General features: G+C 47.6%; 1 protein-coding gene across 5 annotated transcripts in view; it reads left to right on the top strand.

Annotated features, from left to right (window-relative positions):
• ENOX1 (ecto-NOX disulfide-thiol exchanger 1) overlaps nucleotides 1–17,444 on the top strand; it is a 1,047,374-nt gene that overhangs the window by 429,707 nt on the left and 600,223 nt on the right. For all 5 annotated transcript variants that reach the window (XM_063952856.1, XM_063952852.1, XM_063952853.1 and 2 more), the window contains exon 3: nucleotides 1,825–1,879. The gene's annotated coding sequence lies outside the window, so the exon portion shown is untranslated. The remainder of the gene's footprint in view (nucleotides 1–1,824; nucleotides 1,880–17,444) is intronic.

A 17,444-nucleotide genomic window follows, 5' to 3' on the forward strand; every position in this document is an offset into this window, starting at 1 on the left:
CTACAGAGTAAATATACAGGAAAAGATGTACAGCGCTATAAACTGGATATAGACAATATAGTTTTTTATTATTAAAAATTATCATCTAGTTGCAACAAGTAAATGCTGATATAAAATACTCAATTAAAAATGTGTAAACAAATAGGGCAAACACAGCACAACAATTTGTTAGATGTATTACCACATGTAGAGGCCAAACACAGTCTCCTGTTTAGAATCCTTGGAAAAAATGCCACAGTCCAGGGGGTATATGTAACATGTGTAGATGTTTTTAGTCCATATGGAGTAAGATGGAGGGACCTTGAATGCTTGATTCTGGACAAATACAGTCCTATTGAAAGCTTGGTCTTGTACTCCTCTCTCGGACAGCAACAAGTTCCTCGTTTGAGATCGTTGATGGACTTCTAGGCGTATTCCAGGATAAAGGTGGTAACTGTAGTGGGAGGCCTCTTAAAACCGACGCGTTTCGCTGTGTCAACAGCTTTGTCAAGATAATTGCAGCATGTATGTAGGCGCAAATATAAATTTATACCAGGTAGGCGCTCAAAACCACAGGGACAACCTTAGTAAAAACACAATATTTAATATCATATACTATAACAACAATGAATTTTTTTTAAAACATTTGAATCTCAAATGAGCTGAATAGCAAAAGTGTGTGACAGCTCTACAGGTTTACAGACTGCATGAATATCGGGATTCCCTGAAAGTCCCAAAGTGCTATGAGCTATTGATAGATATATATATATATATATATAATCATTATAATTACCGCTGTTGATAGTATTGGGTGGAGACCCTCAGAAAAAGTTTAACACCTTAATCCAAATAGGTAGCCCGCAATAAAAGGGTATATATGTCCTTCGGCTATGTGATCACATGTGGTGTTGAATTTGGCTCACAGTAATGGATGAAATGTTAAGTGCCAACACTGAATCAGTATCAAACAGCTCACCGGAGTTTGTTGCTGAGCAGTGGGCAATATAAGCTACATATGCATTGAGCTGCAGGGTTCGTCCGCTCACTTGGCCGACCGCAAATGGAGCGGTGCAGATGGTCACTGTGCACGGCTTCTATGAACCGGACTCCGGCGGCAGGGAGTTACTGCACACAGCCGCTGATGGCTACGTGGCGGATACGTCAGTGCAGAAAAGCCGCTGTGCAGCGCTGTCATTCTGAATGCGATATTGCCAGCAGTGTGATGGTGGTGAAGGGAGCCAAATGAATGCCCAGTTGGAAATGGGCAGTATACTTCTACTATGCACAATGGTGGTCCCAGGGGTTCCTTTCTCCGTTTCCTCAACGCGTTTCTCCGCACACAGGGAGGCTTTGTCAATAGGAAGAGTATATGTATGCAGGCACAGTTCTGGTAATATTGATCATTCAGACATGTAAGATCTTCCAGCATGTCCCTCTGATTTGATATTTAAAAAAAGTGTAATGTCAGCCGCATCGGGCAGTGTATACCCTACCGTGGCCAACCGACAGATGTTTACCCTGTTCCTTCTCATGGGAAGGAATAGGGAAAGGTCTCCTCCCCGAGGACGGTGCGCCAATATCACGGTCAATACACTGTGAGAGATGTATGCCTGCGATATCTGCGGTGTCAGATAAAATGCCTGTCGCTCTAACAGGCTTTTCTCACAGATATGGCGACTTTGCCTGGTTAGCTGGGATATTCTCTGGTATTAATGCTCTAATATAATGATTTATTAAGATGGTGAAAAAAATATTGATCTCCCCAATAGCTTAAGCCTTGGTATATAACGATTTACAGTTTACTCTGCTTAAAGTAACAAATGTTTTATGTGTCTTTACATGCAGCTGGATTTGAATATTTGGATTCCTTGGAAACGTTAGCATTTCAGCAGCACTTGAGGTAAGGCAAGCACTGATTTACTAGGTACAGCAGTGTTTTACTACAGAATTGTCACTTTCTTTTTAAAATATATTAAGGTTAATGCCATCAGTTATTCCTGTCTAATATTAGTGCCCTTTTCTTAGTGGGTAATTAGATACCAAGATGAGGTTGTTTTATATAGAATCACAGGAGCTGGTCTAGAATTGTTCTTGTGTCTGTTTGGGTTATATTGCTCTTTTTTATATGTATTCTTAAGATGTTACTTTAGTGCATATAATGCTGTATACTTTTGCTTTACTATCCGCAGTACTACTACTGTAAGTGAATTGTATATTTCAAACAGAGCACTAATACACGCAAACACACATTTCACAATTGTTCTTTTGGCTAGGAATCCAGACATTTTAAGAGTCATATTGTTATGTCTTAAATTAATGTTGCTATGGAGAGAGCCGGCCCGGACCAATTTGGTGCCCTAAGAGTCTGTCTGGCGGCCCTCCCCCCCAATATGTTTTTTTTTTTTTTGCCCATGCAAAAGATGGGGTGTGGTCTCATGGAAGGTCATGGCCCCATGGTAATGTACTCCCCTTCCCCCATTATGTTGTGCTCCCCATCCCACACAGCCTCATCCCCAAGTGTCTCTCCAGCCCCAGCTCCAGAACATTGTAAAAATAGTGCACACTAATATATCTCAAATAACATGATTTAATCCATGCGGGCCACTGCCCCAGCCCACACAAGTGTCTCTCCAGCCAGCTTCTATTCTGGCTGCCCGCCACCATGGCTCCTCTGCTCTGCCTATCTCATCGCCAAATCACTCACACACGCTCGCCGCAATGAACAATAGAAACTTTATTGCTTCGGCCACCACCGGTACAATAAAGTTACAAAGACTGCATTAAGCTACAGCCTGAAATTTATAATTAGATTTTAGATGTCCAGCCTGCCCAGATGCCCCTAGGCTTTTCAGATGCCCCTAGAGATTGCCCTACATTGCCCGTGCCTAGGACTGGCTCTGGCTGTGGATTTATTATAGTACTGTAACTAATATAGCAGTTACCATTTACTACCTGACAACATTAAACTTTTAGGTAAATGCTAGTGATATTACATTTCAAACAGAGGAGTGCTTTGACAAAAGGCAGTAACCAACACTTGCGCTTGTGGCTGAAGAAGAAGGACATAATTAAATTTTACCTCTTCGTAGTGAATACGAGGAGAGCAGTAAGCATTCAAAATATGATGCTGTACTTCCTCTGCTCCTGGCCACAAGCAAACACAGGGCTACATACAGGTTTTCCAGAAGGTTTTGCAAATGCATGACTTTAGAGTGAGTAAGGCCAGCCCATGAAGAGGTATAACAAGCACTTAACAAGCTAGGTTTGCCTCATACAAAGATCTGCGAATGTAGTATTTCAGACTTGTACAGGGCCATGGTCATAGTAAGCTGTTAGAGGCGGCAGTAGGACCAGCCCGTCTTAGCTGATTTTTTTGTTTATTCTTGGTCTGGATGTGGTCGCCGTTCCACAATTCAAGTCCCTTGATCTGCAAAACATTGGAGCAAGTGCTCAGCAGAAGAAACTAGCACCAGGCCAGGACACACGGCTCTCCTTATACACTGTATAGTGTATGAGATACAGTATTAATAATGAACACTGTAAATGGCCTATAGCAGTGTTTCTCAAAGTCAGTCCACAGACCTCTAACAGTGTATGTTTTCCAGATCTCCTAGTTGATGTTCAGGTGTATTCATTACTGGCTGTCCAATTTTAAATGGTCCATAGGTGATGCTAATTATTTCAATTGTGTTACTTGATATCATCTGTAAAAGATGTGTTGTTAGGGTTCCCTGAAGACCAAGTTTAGATAACACTGAATGATAGTATTGTGAGAGAATCTAAAAAAACAAACTTTCTTTATGAAAATTGTTTATCTCTGATAAATAACTGTGCTCCGGAAAAAATTAGACATCTATATACAGGGGGTTAAAGTGTGTGTGTGTGTGTGTGGGGGGGGGGTGAATTGGAACTGAGTTACGTCACCTGTAATGATAAGTGGAAGTAGTTCTGCCTTTGCCACGGTCTTGCACAGTAATGCCAACAGAAAAGCCCACCCCGCCACCTATGTCAATATATTATGTGGGTGGCGCTAGAGTCACTGATGAGCTGCAGCCACCTCCCTCTTCCTCAGGTCCTGGTGGCTCCATGGTGCGCCACCTGCGGCCCGCCCCTCCTGGTACTCATACATGCTGTGTCTGTCGCACGGTGATCATCCTCTCCTTAGGTCCCAGTGGCTTCCTTTTCTGGCACAGCATATGTGATGTCATGCCAGTCACCGCCACTGAACTGGAGGAAAGCCACAAGGAGGAGCAGGCTCTGAGCATGCTAAAGACAAGGTCAGAGGGGGCTGGAGGGACACTGAGAGATAGGGAAGCTGCTGGAAGGACACAATGCAGGGAGCTGCTGGAGAGACACGGGTGGTGAGCTGCTGGAGTGTCAGAGGTAGATATGAGGAGCACTGCTGTGGACAATGTGTATGAGGGGCACTGCTGTGGGCATTATGTGTATAAGGGGCACTACTGCGGCCATTATGTGTAAGGAGCACTACTACTGTGGGCATTGTGTATAAGGCACACTACTGAGTTATGTAAGAGGCACTACTGTGTGATGTAACTTAAATAAGAGGCACAACTATGGTGTAACATGAATCGGCATTACATGCGGTGTAATGTGAATAAGATTTTTCTACTGTGTGGTGTAATTTGAATTTGGGGTTCTATTTTGTAACCATGTCCCTTCCTTGTAAAACCATACCCTTTTTTGCAACTGTCTATATAGTAATTTTCTAAGTTTTGTCCTGTCTGCAACATGTGTGTGCAGTAGAAGGCAGAGTTGGGCAGAGCTGTGCATAGTGTTGGTGAAGCTACAATAAGAGTGGGACAACAATTGGTGCGTCAACCAATAGAAAAAAACTTGTCAAAGTCTGGGCTGTAGGGTGTGGGTGTTATTATAAAGTCACACACACACACACACACACACACACACACACACACACACACACACACACACACACACACAATCTATACTAAGAAGGGAATTCAATTGTACACGATACGTTTTCACGCAGTACAAACAGGGCTTTACTATTCTCCAAATATACACTGCTCAAAAAAATAAAGGGAACACTAAAATAACACATCCTAGATCTGAATGAATGAAATATTCTTATTAAATACTTTGTTCTTTACATAGTTGAATGTGCTGACAACAAAATCACACAAAAATTATCAATGGAAATCAAATTTATTAACCCATGGAGGTCTGGATTTGGAGTCACCCTCAAAATTAAAGTGGAAAAACACACTACAGGCTGATCCAACTTTGATGTAATGTCCTTAAAACAAGTCAAAACTGAGGCTCAGTAGTGTGTGTGGCCTTCATGTGCCTGTATGACCTCCCTACAATGCCTGGGCATGCTCCTGATGAGGTGGCGGATGGTCTCCTGAGGGATCTCCTCCCAGACCTGGACTAAAGTATCTGCCAACTCCTGGACAGTCTGCTGGTGCGGTTGGCCCTGGGTTCCTCCTAATGCAAGACAATGCTAGACCTCATGTGGCTGGAGTGTGTCAGCAGTTCCTGCAAGACGAAGGCATTGATGCTATGGACTGGCCCGCCCGTTCCCCAGACCTGAATCCAATTGAGCACATCTGGGACATCATGTCTCGCTCCATCCACCAACGTTACGTTGCACCACAGACTGTCCAGGAGTTGGCGGATGCTTTAGTCCAGGTCTGGGAGGAGATCCCTCAGGAGACCATCCGCCACCTCATCAGGAGCATGCCCAGGTGTTGTAGGGAGGTCATACAGGCACGTGGAGGCCACACACACTACTGAGCCTCATTTTGACTTGTTTTAAGGACATTACATCAAAGTTGGATCAGCCTGTAGTGTGTTTCTCTAACGTCCTAAGTGGATGCTGGGGACTCCGTAAGGACCATGGGGATTAGCGGCTCCGCAGGAGACTGGGCACAACTAAAGAAAGCTTTAGGACTACCTGGTGTGCACTGGCTCCTCCCACTAAGACCCTCCTCCAGACCTCGGTTAGATTCTTGTGCCCGGCCGAGCTGGATGCACACTAGGGGCTCTCCTGAGCACCTAGAAAGAAAGTATATTTAGGTTTTTTATTTTCAGCGAGATCTGCTGGCAACAGACTCACTGCAGCGAGGGACTAAGGGGAGAAGAAGCGAACCTACCTAACAGGTGGTAGTTTGGGCTTCTTAGGCTACTGGACACCATTAGCTCCAGAGGGATCGACCGCAGGACCCGACCTTGGTGTTCGTTCCCGGAGCCGCGCCGCCGTCCCCCTTACAGAGCAAGAAGCACGAAGAAGGTCCGGAAAATCGTCGGCAGAAGACTTCGGTCTTCACCAAGGTAGCGCACAGCACTGCAGCTGTGCGCCATTGCTCCTCATGTACACCTCACACTTCGGTCACTGATGGGTGCAAGGTGCTGGGGGGGGGGGGCACCCTGAGGGCAATAAATAACACCTTGGCTGGCAAAATATACATCATATATAGTCTCAGAGGCTATATAGATGTAAAATTACCCCTGCCAGTATCACAGAAAAAGCGGGAGAAAGTACGCCGAAAAGGGGGCGGGGCTTCTCCCTCAGCACACTGGCGCCATTTTCTCTTCACAGTGCAGCTGGAAGACAGCTCCCCAGGCTCTCCCCTGTTGTTTTCAGGCTCAAAGGGTTAAAAAGAGAGGGGGGGGCACTAAATTTAGGCGCAATATATGTATACAAGCAGCTATTTGGGGAAAAATCACTCAGTTATAGTGTTAATCCCTGCATTATATAGCGCTCTGGTGTGTGCTGGCATACTCTCTCTCGGTCTCCCCAAAGGACTTTGTGGGGTCCTGTCCTCAGAGCATTCCCTGTGTGTGTGCGGTGTGTCGGTACGGCTGTGTCGACATGTTGGATGAGGAAGGTTACGGGGAGGCGGAGCAGAGGCCGATAAATGGGATGTCACCCCCTGTGGGGCCGACACCAGAGTGGATGGATAGGTGGAAGGTATTAACCGACAGTGTCAACTCCTTACATAAAAGGCTGGATGACGTAACAGCTGTGGGACAGCCGGCTTCTCAGCCCGCGTCTGCCCAGGCGTCTCAAAGGCCATCAGGGGCTCAAACAACGCCCGTTACCTCAGATGGCAGACACAGATGTCGTCACGGAGTCTGACTCCAGTGTCGACGAGGTTGAGACATATACACAATCCACTAGGAACATCCGTTACATGATCTCGGCAATGAAAAAATGTGTTACGCATTTTCTGACATGAACCCAAGTACCACATAAAAGGGGTTTTATTTTTGGGGAGAAAAAACAGCCACTGTTTTGTTCCCCCATCAGATGAATGAATGAAGTGTGTAAAGAAGCGTGGTTTCCCCCGATAAGAAACTGGTAATTTCTAAAAAGTTACTGATGGCGTACCCTTTCCCGCCAGAGGATAGGTCACGTTGGGAGATATCCCTTAGGGTGGATAAGGCGCTCACTCGTTTGTTAAAAGGTGGCACTGCCGTCTTAGGATACGGCCACCTTGAAGGAACCTGCTGATAAAAAGCAGGAGGCGATCCTGAAGTCTGTATTTACACACTCAGGTTATATGCTGAAACCTGCAATTGCCTCAGCATAAATAGTGCTGCTGCAGCGTGGTCTGACACCCTGTCAGATAATATTAATACGCTAAGACAGGGATAATATTTTGCTAACATTGAGCATATTTAAGACGTTGTCTTATATATAAAGGATGCACAGAGGGATATTTGCCGGCTGGCATCCAGAATTAATGCAATGTCCATTCTGCCAGGAGGGTAGTAGAAACCCGGCAGTGGACAGGTGATGCTGCATTTAAAAGGCACATGGAGATTCTGCCTTATAAGGGTGAGGAATTGTTTGGGGATGGTCTCTGGGACCTCGTATCCACAGCAACAGCTGGGAAGAAAATTTTTTACCTTAGGTTTCCTCACAAAAGCCTAAGAAAGCACCGTATTTTCAGATACAGTCCTTTCGGCTTCAGAAAAGCAAGCGTGTCAAAGGCGCTTCCTTTCTGCACAGAGACAAGGGAAGAAGGAAAAAGCTGCACCAGTCAGCCAGTTCCAGGATCAAATCATCTTCCCTCGCTTCCTCTGAGTCCACCGCATGACGCTGGGGCTCCACAGGTGGAGACAGGTGCGGTGGGGGCGCGTCTCGGAAACTGCAGGGATCAGTGGGCTTGCCCACAGGTGGATCCCTAGGTTCTGCAAGTAGTATCACAGGGATACAGGTTGGAGTTCGAGACGACTCCCCCTCGCCGTTGCCTCACATCAGCCTTGCATGCTGCCCTCGGAGAAAGGTAGTACTGGCGGCAATTCACAAGCTGTTCTTCCAGCAGGTGAAATCAAGGTACCCCTCCTTCAACAATGCCGGGGTTACTATTCCAAAATGTTGTGGTACCGAAACCAGACGGTTCGGTGAGACCCATTCTAAAATTGAAATCCTTGAACACTTATATACGTAGGTTCAAGTTCAAAATGGAATCGCTCAGGGCGATTATTGCAAGCCTGGAAAATTTCAGGGTATCCCTGGACATCAAGGATACTTACCTGCATGTCCCTATTTACCATCGTCATCAGGTGTACCTCAAAATTGTGGTACAGGATTGTCATTACCAATTCCAGACGTTGCCGTTGGTCTGTCCCCGGCACCGAGGGTATTTACCAAGGTAATGGCCGAAGTACTTATCCCGTACTTGGACGATCTCCTTATAAAGGCGAGGTCCAGGGATCAGTTGTTCGTCGGAGTAGCACTATCTCGGGAAGTGCTACAACAGCACGGCTGGATTCTGAATATTCCAAAGTCGCAGCTGGTTCCTACGACGCGTCTACTGTTCCTGGGTATGGTTCTGGACACAGAACAGGATAAAAAGGGTTTCTCCCGGAGGAGAAGTCCAAGGAGTTGGCGTCTCTAGACGGAGACCTCCTAATACAAATACAGGTATCGGTGCATCTATGCACGCGAGCCTTGGGAAAGATGGTAGCTTCTTACGAAGAATTTCCATTCGCCAAGTCCCATGCAAGGATCTTCCAGTGGGATCTGTTGGACAAGTGGTCCGGGTCGCATCCTCAGATGCATCGGCGGATAACCCTGTCTCCAAGGGCCAGGGTGTCGCTGTGGTGGTGACTGCAGAGTGCTCATCTTCTAGGGGGCCGCAGATTCGGCATACAGGACTGGGTCCTGGTGACCACGGATGCCAGCCTTCCAGGCTGGGGGGCAGTCACACAGGGAAGAAACTTCCAAGGCCTATGGAAAAGTCAGGAGACTTCCCTACACATAAATGTTCTGGAACTATGGGCCATTTACAATGCCCTAAGTCAGGCTAGACCCCTGCTTCAACACCGGCCGGTGCTGATCCAGTCAGACAACATCACGGTGGTCGCTCATGTAAACCGACAGGGCGGCACAAGAAGCAGGATGGCGATGGCAGAAGCCACAAGGATTCTCCAATGGGCGGAAAATCATGTGTTAGCACTGTCAGCAGTGTTCATTCCCGGAGTGGACAACTGAGAAGCAGACTTTCTCAGCAGACACGACCTCCACCCGAGAGAGTGGGGACTTCATCCAGAAGTCTTCCAAATGATTGTACACCGTGGGGAAAGGCCACAGGTAGATAGGATGGCGTCCCGCCTCAACAAAAAGCTACAAAGATATTGCGCCAGGTCAAGGGACCCTCAGGCGATAGCTGTGGACGCTCTGGTAACACCGTGGGTGTACCAGTCGGTGTATGTGTTCCCTTCTCTGCCTCTCATACCCAGGGTAATGAGAATAATAAGAAGGAGAGGAGTAAGAACTATACTCATTGTTCCGGGTGGCCAAGAAGAGCTTGGTACCCAGAACTCCAAGAAATGATCTCAGAGGACCCATGGCCTCTGCCGTTCAGACAGGACCTGCTGCAGCAGGGGGCCTGTCTGTTCCAAGACGTACCGCGGCTGCGTTGGACGGCATGGCGGTTGAACGCCGGATCCTGAAGGAAAAGGGCATTCCGGAGGAAGTTATCCCTACGCTATTTAAAGCTAGGAAAGAAGTGAACGCAAACCATTATCACCGCATATGGTGGAAATATGTTGCGTGCTGTGAGGCCAAGAAGGCCCCAAAGGAGAAATTTCAGCTAGGTTGATTTCTGCACTTCCTACAGTCAGAGGTGACTATGGGCCTAAAATTGGGTTCCATGAAGGTCCAGATTTCGGCTCTATCGATTTTCTTCCAAAATAGAACTGGCTTCACTGCCTGAAGTTCGGACTTTGTTAAGGGAGTGCTGCATAGTCAGCCCCCGTTTGTGCCTCAAGTGGCACCTTGGGATCTCAACGTGGTGTTGGATTTCCTGAAGTCGCATTGGGTTGAGCCACTTAAATCCGTGGAGCTACAATACCTCACGTGGAAAGTGGTCATGCTCTGGGCCGTGGCGTCGGCCAGGCGTGTATCAGAATTGGCGGCTTTGTCATACAAATGCCCTTATCTGTATTTTATATGGATAAGGCGGAATTGAGGACTCGTTCCCAATTGCTTCCTAAGGTGGTATCAGTTTTTCATGTGAACCAACCTATTGTGGTGCCTGCGGCTACTTGGGACTTGGAGGATTCCAAGTTTCTGGACGTAGTCAGGGACCTGAAAAGTATATGTTTCCAGGACGGCTGGAGTCAGGAAAACTGACTCGCTATTTATCCTGTATGCACCCAACAAGCTGGGTGCTCCTGCTTCTAAGCAGACTATTGCTCGCTGGATCTGTAGCACGATTCAACTTGCACATTCTGCGGCTGGAATGCCGCACCCTAAATCTGTGAAAGCCCATTCCACGAGGAAAGTGGGCTCTTCTTGGGCGGCTGCCCGAGGGGTCTCGGCTTTACAAATTTGCCGAGCTGTTACTTGGTCGGGTTCAAACACTCTTGCAAGAGTCTACAAGTTTGATACCCTGGCTGAGGAGGACCTAGAGTTTGCTCATTCGGTGCTGCAGAGTCATCCGCACTCTCCCGCCCGTTTGGGAGCTTTGGTATAATCCCCATGGTCCTTACGGAGTCCCCAGCATCCACTTAGGACGTTAGAGAAAATAAGATTTTACTCACCGGTAAATCTATTTCTCGTAGTCCGTAGTGGATGCTGGGCGCCCATCCCAAGTGCGGATTGTCTGCAATACTTGTATATAGTTATTGCCTAACTAAAGGGTTATTGTTGAGCCATCTGTTGAGAGGCTCAGTTGTTATCATACTGTTAACTGGGTATAGTATCACGAGTTATACGGTGTGATCGGTGTGGCTGGTATGAGTCTTACCCGGGATTCAAAATCCTTCCTTATTGTGTCAGCTCTTCCGGGCAAAGTATCCTAACTGAGGTCTGGAGGAGGGTCTTAGTGGGAGGAGCCAGTGCACACCAGGTAGTCCTAAAGCTTTCTTTAGTTGTGCCCAGTCTCCTGCGGAGCCGCTAATCCCCATGGTCCTTACGGAGTCCCCAGCATCCACTACGGACTACGAGAAATAGATTTACCGGTGAGTAAAATCTTATTTTTTCCACTTTAATTTTGAGGGTGACTCCAAATCCAGACCTCCATGGGTTAATAAATTTGATTTCCATTGATAATTTTTGTGTGATTTTGTTGTCAGCACATTCAACTATGTAAAGAACAAAGTATTTAATAAGAATATTTCATTCATTCAGATCTAGGATGTGTTATTTTAGTGTTCCCTTTATTTTTTTGAGCAGTGTATAAGCCACATAAAATACATTGAAATAGCCAGATGCAAATAATAAAAACATTGAATAAAACAGAGCCACATAAAGTACCACCATAACACTTGTGCAGTTGATATAGTGGAGCCTTAACTGGCGCAAACTGGCAAATATTACTGCTGTCAGGTTTGCTGTGACAAAAGCGTTAGAGGGAAAAACATATTTAAATCAGAGGCTTATGCTTGGCTGCCATGCTCAGGTTTCTCCACGTCACATCTGATCGTCGACCAGAAGGACTCCATTGCCTTCAGCTGAAGAGGCCTGAGGGGTACATGGAGACAGGAAGACTGAGCATCGGGTGGCAAAACTGTGGATTTGGTGCTTGATTGGCTCTCAGACTGTGCCTTCTGACAGGTGGCTCTTTAACAACATTCCTGATGTCATTTAGCGTAATAGTTCCGGGGAATGGAGTTCTGATGCGTTCCATGCAAAAATCAGCCCTCCTTAAACTACATGTTATGGCTTTAGCTCTAGTAAAATCCTACTATATACAGCTACTATAGTGGTCATGATTAGAACTACTGGCTTATTGGCTTGGCCTGGGAAGGGGGTTCCCTCTCAACTGTACCCCCAGCGGTTTCCTGTGGGACATAGGGACAGTGGAACAAATAGCTTTCTCTTACGTCCTAGAGGATGCTGGGGACTCCGTAAGGACCATGGGGTATAGACGGGCTCCGCAGGAGACATCAGCACTACAAAGAACTGTAGATGGGTCTGCACTGGCTCCTCCCTCTATGCCCCTCCTCCAGACCTCAGTTAGATCCTGTTCCCAGAGGAGACTGTGTGCATTACAGGGGAGCTCTCCTGAGTTTCTCTGAAAAATAATTTTGTTAGGTTTTTTATTTTCAGGGAGCACTGCTGGCAACAGGCTCCCTGCATCGTGGGACTGAGGAGAGAGAAGCAGACCTACTTAAATGATAGGCTCTGCTTCTTAGGCTACTGGACACCATTAGCTCCAGAGGGTCGGAACGCAGGTGTCACCCTCGCCGTTCGTCCCGGAGCCGCGCCGCCGTCCTCCTCATAGAGCCGGAAGATAGAAGCCGGGTGAGTATTAGAAGAAAGAAGACTTCAGTTCTTCTCTGAGGTAACGCGCAGCGGTAACGCTGCGCGCCATTGCTCCCACACACAACACACACTGTAGGCACTGATGGGTGCAGGGAGTGCGCCCTGGGCAGCAATAATAAACCTCTAGGACTGGCTAATATAGTTATATAGGCTGCGGAGGCAGTAGGTTATACAATCCCCCGCCAGTGTTGAAAATTTGAGCGGGACCGAAGCCCGCCGCTGAGGGGGCGGAGCTTGATCCCACAGCACTAACCAGCGCCATTTTCTCCACCGCACACTGCAGAGAAGCTGGCTCCCCGGACTTTCCCCTGCTAAACACGGTGACAGAGGACAAAAAGAGGGGGGGGGGGGGCACTTATAATTGACGCAGGTAGTGTATATTGATATATAAAAGCGCTGTTTATATGGGAATTTGATTTCCAGTGTCAGTTGGCGCTGGGTTTGTGCTGGCATACTCTCTCTCTGTCTCTCCAAAGGGCCTTATTGGGGAACTGTCTCCATATAAATATATCCCTGTGTGTGTGGGGGTGTCGGTACGCGTGTGCCGGCATGTCTGAAGCAGAAGGCTCATCTAAGGAGGAGGTGGAGCAGATGATTGTGGTGTCTCCGTCGGCAACGCCGACACCTGATTGGTTGGATATGTGGAATGTTTTAAATGCAAATGTGACTTTATTACATAAGAGATTGGACAAAGCAGAGTCCAGGGATAATACAGGGAGTCAATCATTGGCTTTGATGGTGTCACAGGGCCCTTCAGGGTCTCAAAAACATCCCCTATCCCAAATAGCAGACACTGATACCGACACGGATTCTGACTCCAGTGTCGACTACGATGATGCAAGGTTACACCCAAGGGTGGCCAAAAGTATTCATTATATGATTATTGCAATAAAAGATGTTTTACATATCACAGATGACCCCTCTGTCCCTGACACGAGGGTACACATGTTTAAGGAAAAGAAACCTGAGGTAACGTTTCCCCCATCTCATGAGCTGAACGCTTTATTTGAGAAGGCTTGGGAAACTCCGGACAAGAAACTGCAGATTCCCATGAGAATTCTTATGGCATACCCTTTCCCTGCACAGGACAGGGTACGGTGGGAATCCTCGCCCAGGGTGGACAAAGCTTTAACGCGCTTATCCAAGAAGGGGGCGCTACCTTCTCCAGACACGGCAGCCCTCAAGGATCCTGCTGATCGCAGACAGGAAATGACTTTAAAATCAATTTATACACGTACAGGTGCTTTGCTCAGACCGGCAATAGCATCGGCTTGGGTTTGTAGTGCGGTAGCAGCTTGGACAGATACCTTGTCAGCTGATATTGATACCCTTGATAGGGATACCATTTTATTGACCTTAGGTCACATCAAAGACGCAGTCTTATATATGAGAGACGCTCAGAGAGACGTTGGGCTACTAGGTTCGAGGGCCAATGCCATGGCCATTTCTGCTAGGCGAGCACTGTGGACCCGCCAATGGACGTGTGATGCCGACTCAAAGAGGCATATGGAAGTTTTGCCTTACAAAGGTGAGATTTTATTTGGGGAAGGTCTCGCGGACCTGGTTTCCACAGCTACCGCGGGTAAATCTACTTTTTTGCCTTATGTTCCCCCACAGCAAAAGAAAACACCACAGTATCAGATGCAGTCCTTTCGGTCGCATAAGTACAGAAGAGGTCGAGGCTTTTCCTTCCTCGCCAGAGGTAAGGGTAGAGGGAAAAGAATGCCTGCTACGGCTAGTTCCCAGGAGCAGAAGTCCTCCCCGGCTTCTACTAAATCCACCGCATGACGCTGGGGCTCCACTGAGGATGTCCGCGCCGGTGGGGGCACGTCTTCGACTCTTCTGCCACGTCTGGGTTCAGTCGGACGTGGATCCTTGGGCGATGGAAATTGTATCCCAAGGCTACAAGCTGGAATTCGAAGACGTGCCTCCTCGCCGATTCTTCAAATCGACTTTACCAGCTTCTCCCCCAGAGAGGGAGATAGTTTTAGCTGCAATTCAAAAGATGTGTCAACAACAAGTGATTATCAAGGTTCCCCTAATACAACAGGGAAAAGGGTATTATTCAACCCTGTTTGTGGTCCGGAAACCGGATGGCACGGTCAGACCCATTCTAAATTTTAAATCCCTAAACCTGTACTTAAAAAGGTTCAAGTTCAAGATGGAATCGCTCAGGTCAGTTATCTCCAGCCTGGAAGGGGGGGATTTTATGGTGTCACTAGACATAAAGGATGCATACCTTCACGTCCCCATATATCCTCATCAGGCATACCTGAGATTCGCTGTACAGGACTGTCATTGCCAGTTTCAGACGTTGCCGTTTGGGCTTTCCACAGCCCCGAGGGTTTTCACCAAGGTAATTGCGGAAATGATGGTGCTCCTGCGCAGGCAAGGAGTCACGATTATCCCGTACTTGGACGATCTCCTGATAAAAGCGAGATCAAAGGAACAGTTGCAGAAAAGCGTGTCGCTCTCCCTGAGAGTGCTGCAGCAACATGGTTGGATTCTAAATCTACCAAAGTCATAGTTGATTCCAACGACTCGACAATCTTTCTTAGGCATGATTCTGGACACGGAACAGAAGAATGTTTTTCTCCCAATGGAAAAAGCCCAGGAACTCCAGAATATGGTCAGAGACCTGCTAAAACCAAAAAGAGTGTCAGTCCATCAATGCACTCGAGTACTGGGGAAAATGGTGGCGACCTACGAGCCCGGCCCCTTCGGCAGGTTTCATGCGAGGACTTTTCAGTGGGACCTTCTGGGCAAGTGGTCCGGGTCCCATCTTCAAATACATCAGAAAATAACCCTGTCCCCCAGGGCCAGGGTGTCTCTCCTGTGGTGGCTGCAGAGTGCTCACCTTCTAGAGGGTCGCAGGTTCGGCATTCAAGACTGGGTTTTGGTGACCACGGACGCGAGCATCCGAGGATGGGGAGCAGTCACACAAGGAAGGAATTTTCAGGGACTATGGTCAAGCCAGGAGGCTTGTCTACACATCAACATACTGGAATTAAGGGCCATATATAATGGCCTATGACAAGCGTAGAATCTTCTTTGCGACCTACCGGTTCTGATTCAATCAGACAATGTCACAGCCGTAGCTCATGTAAACCGCCAAGGCGGGACAAGGAGCAGAGTGGCAATGGCGGAAGCCACCAGGATTCTGCGCTGGGCAGAAAATCACGTAAGCGCTCTGTCAGCGGTATTCATTCCGGGAGTGGACAACTGGGAAGCAGACTTCCTCAGCAGACACGAGCTCCATCCAGGAGAGTGGGGACTTCATCAAGAAGTTTTTACAGAGATAACAAGTCTTTGGGGACTTCCTCAAATAGACATGATGGCGTCACGCCTCAACAAGAAGCTTCGGAGGTATTGTGCCAGGTCAAGGGACCCTCAGGCAGTTGCGGTGGACGCCCTGGTGACACCGTGGGTGTTTCAGTCGGTCTATATGTTCCCTCCTCTTCCGCTCATCTCAAAAATATTGAGAATCATAAGACGAACAAGAGTGCAGACAATACTCATTGTTCCAGATTGGCCTCGAAGGGCCTGGTATTCGGATCTTCAGGAAATGCTCACAGACGATCCGTGGCCTCTTCCTATCAGAGAGGACCTGTTGCAACAGGGGCCCTGCGTGTTCCAAGACTTACCGCGTTACGTTTGACGGCATGGCGGTTGAACACCGGATCCTAGCTGGGAAAGGTATTCCGGAGGAGGTCATCCCTACTCTGATAAAGGCTAGGAAGGAGGTGACGGCGAAACATTATCACCGTATCTGGAGGAAGTATGTATCTTGGTGTGAAGCTAAGAATGCTCCTACGGAAGATTTCCACTTGGGCCATTTTTTCCACTTTCTACAGACAGGAGTGGATATGGGCCTAAAGTTAGGCTCCATTAAGGTACAGATTTCGGCCCTATATATATTCTTCCAGAAGGAATTGGCTTCTCTCCCAGAAGTCCAGACCTTTGTAAAGGGAGTGCTGCACATCCAGCCTCCTTTTGTGCCCCCAGTGGCACCATGGGACCTTAACTTGGTGTTACAGTTCCTGAAATCTCACTGGTTTGAGCCTCTTCAAACAGTTGAATTAAAATTTCTCACTTGGAAGGTGGTCATGTTGTTGGCCTTGGCATCTGCTAGGCGGGTGTCCGAATTGGCGACTTTGTCTCACAAGAGCCCCTATCTCATTTTCCATGTGGATAGAGCCGAGTTGAGGACTCGTCCTCAATTTTTGCCTAAGGTGGTGTCATCGTTTCATATGAACCAACCTATTGTGGTGCCTGTGGCTACGGGAGACTTAGAGGATTCCAAGTCCCTTGATGTAGTCAGGGCCTTAAAAATTTACGTAGCCAGGACGACTCGGATTAGGAAAACAGAGGCACTATTTGTCCTGTATGCAGCCAACAAGGTTGGCGCTCCTGCTTCTAAGCAGACTATTGCTCGCTGGATCTGTAACACGATTCAGCAGGCTCATTCTACGGCTGGATTGCCGTTACCAAATTCGGTAAAGGCTCATTCCACTAGGAAGGTGGGCTCTTCTTGAGCGGCTGCCCGTGGCGTCTCGGCTTTACAGCTTTGCCGAGCGGCTACTTGGTCGGGTTCAAACACTTTTGCAAAATTCTACAAGTTTGATACCCTGGCTGATGAGGACCTCATGTTTGCTCAATCGGTGCTGCAGAGTCATCCGCACTCTCCCGCCCGTTTGGGAGC

This window comes from Pseudophryne corroboree, chromosome 2 (assembly GCF_028390025.1).
Source record: "Pseudophryne corroboree isolate aPseCor3 chromosome 2, aPseCor3.hap2, whole genome shotgun sequence".
Classification (NCBI taxonomy): Eukaryota; Metazoa; Chordata; class Amphibia; order Anura; family Myobatrachidae; genus Pseudophryne; species Pseudophryne corroboree.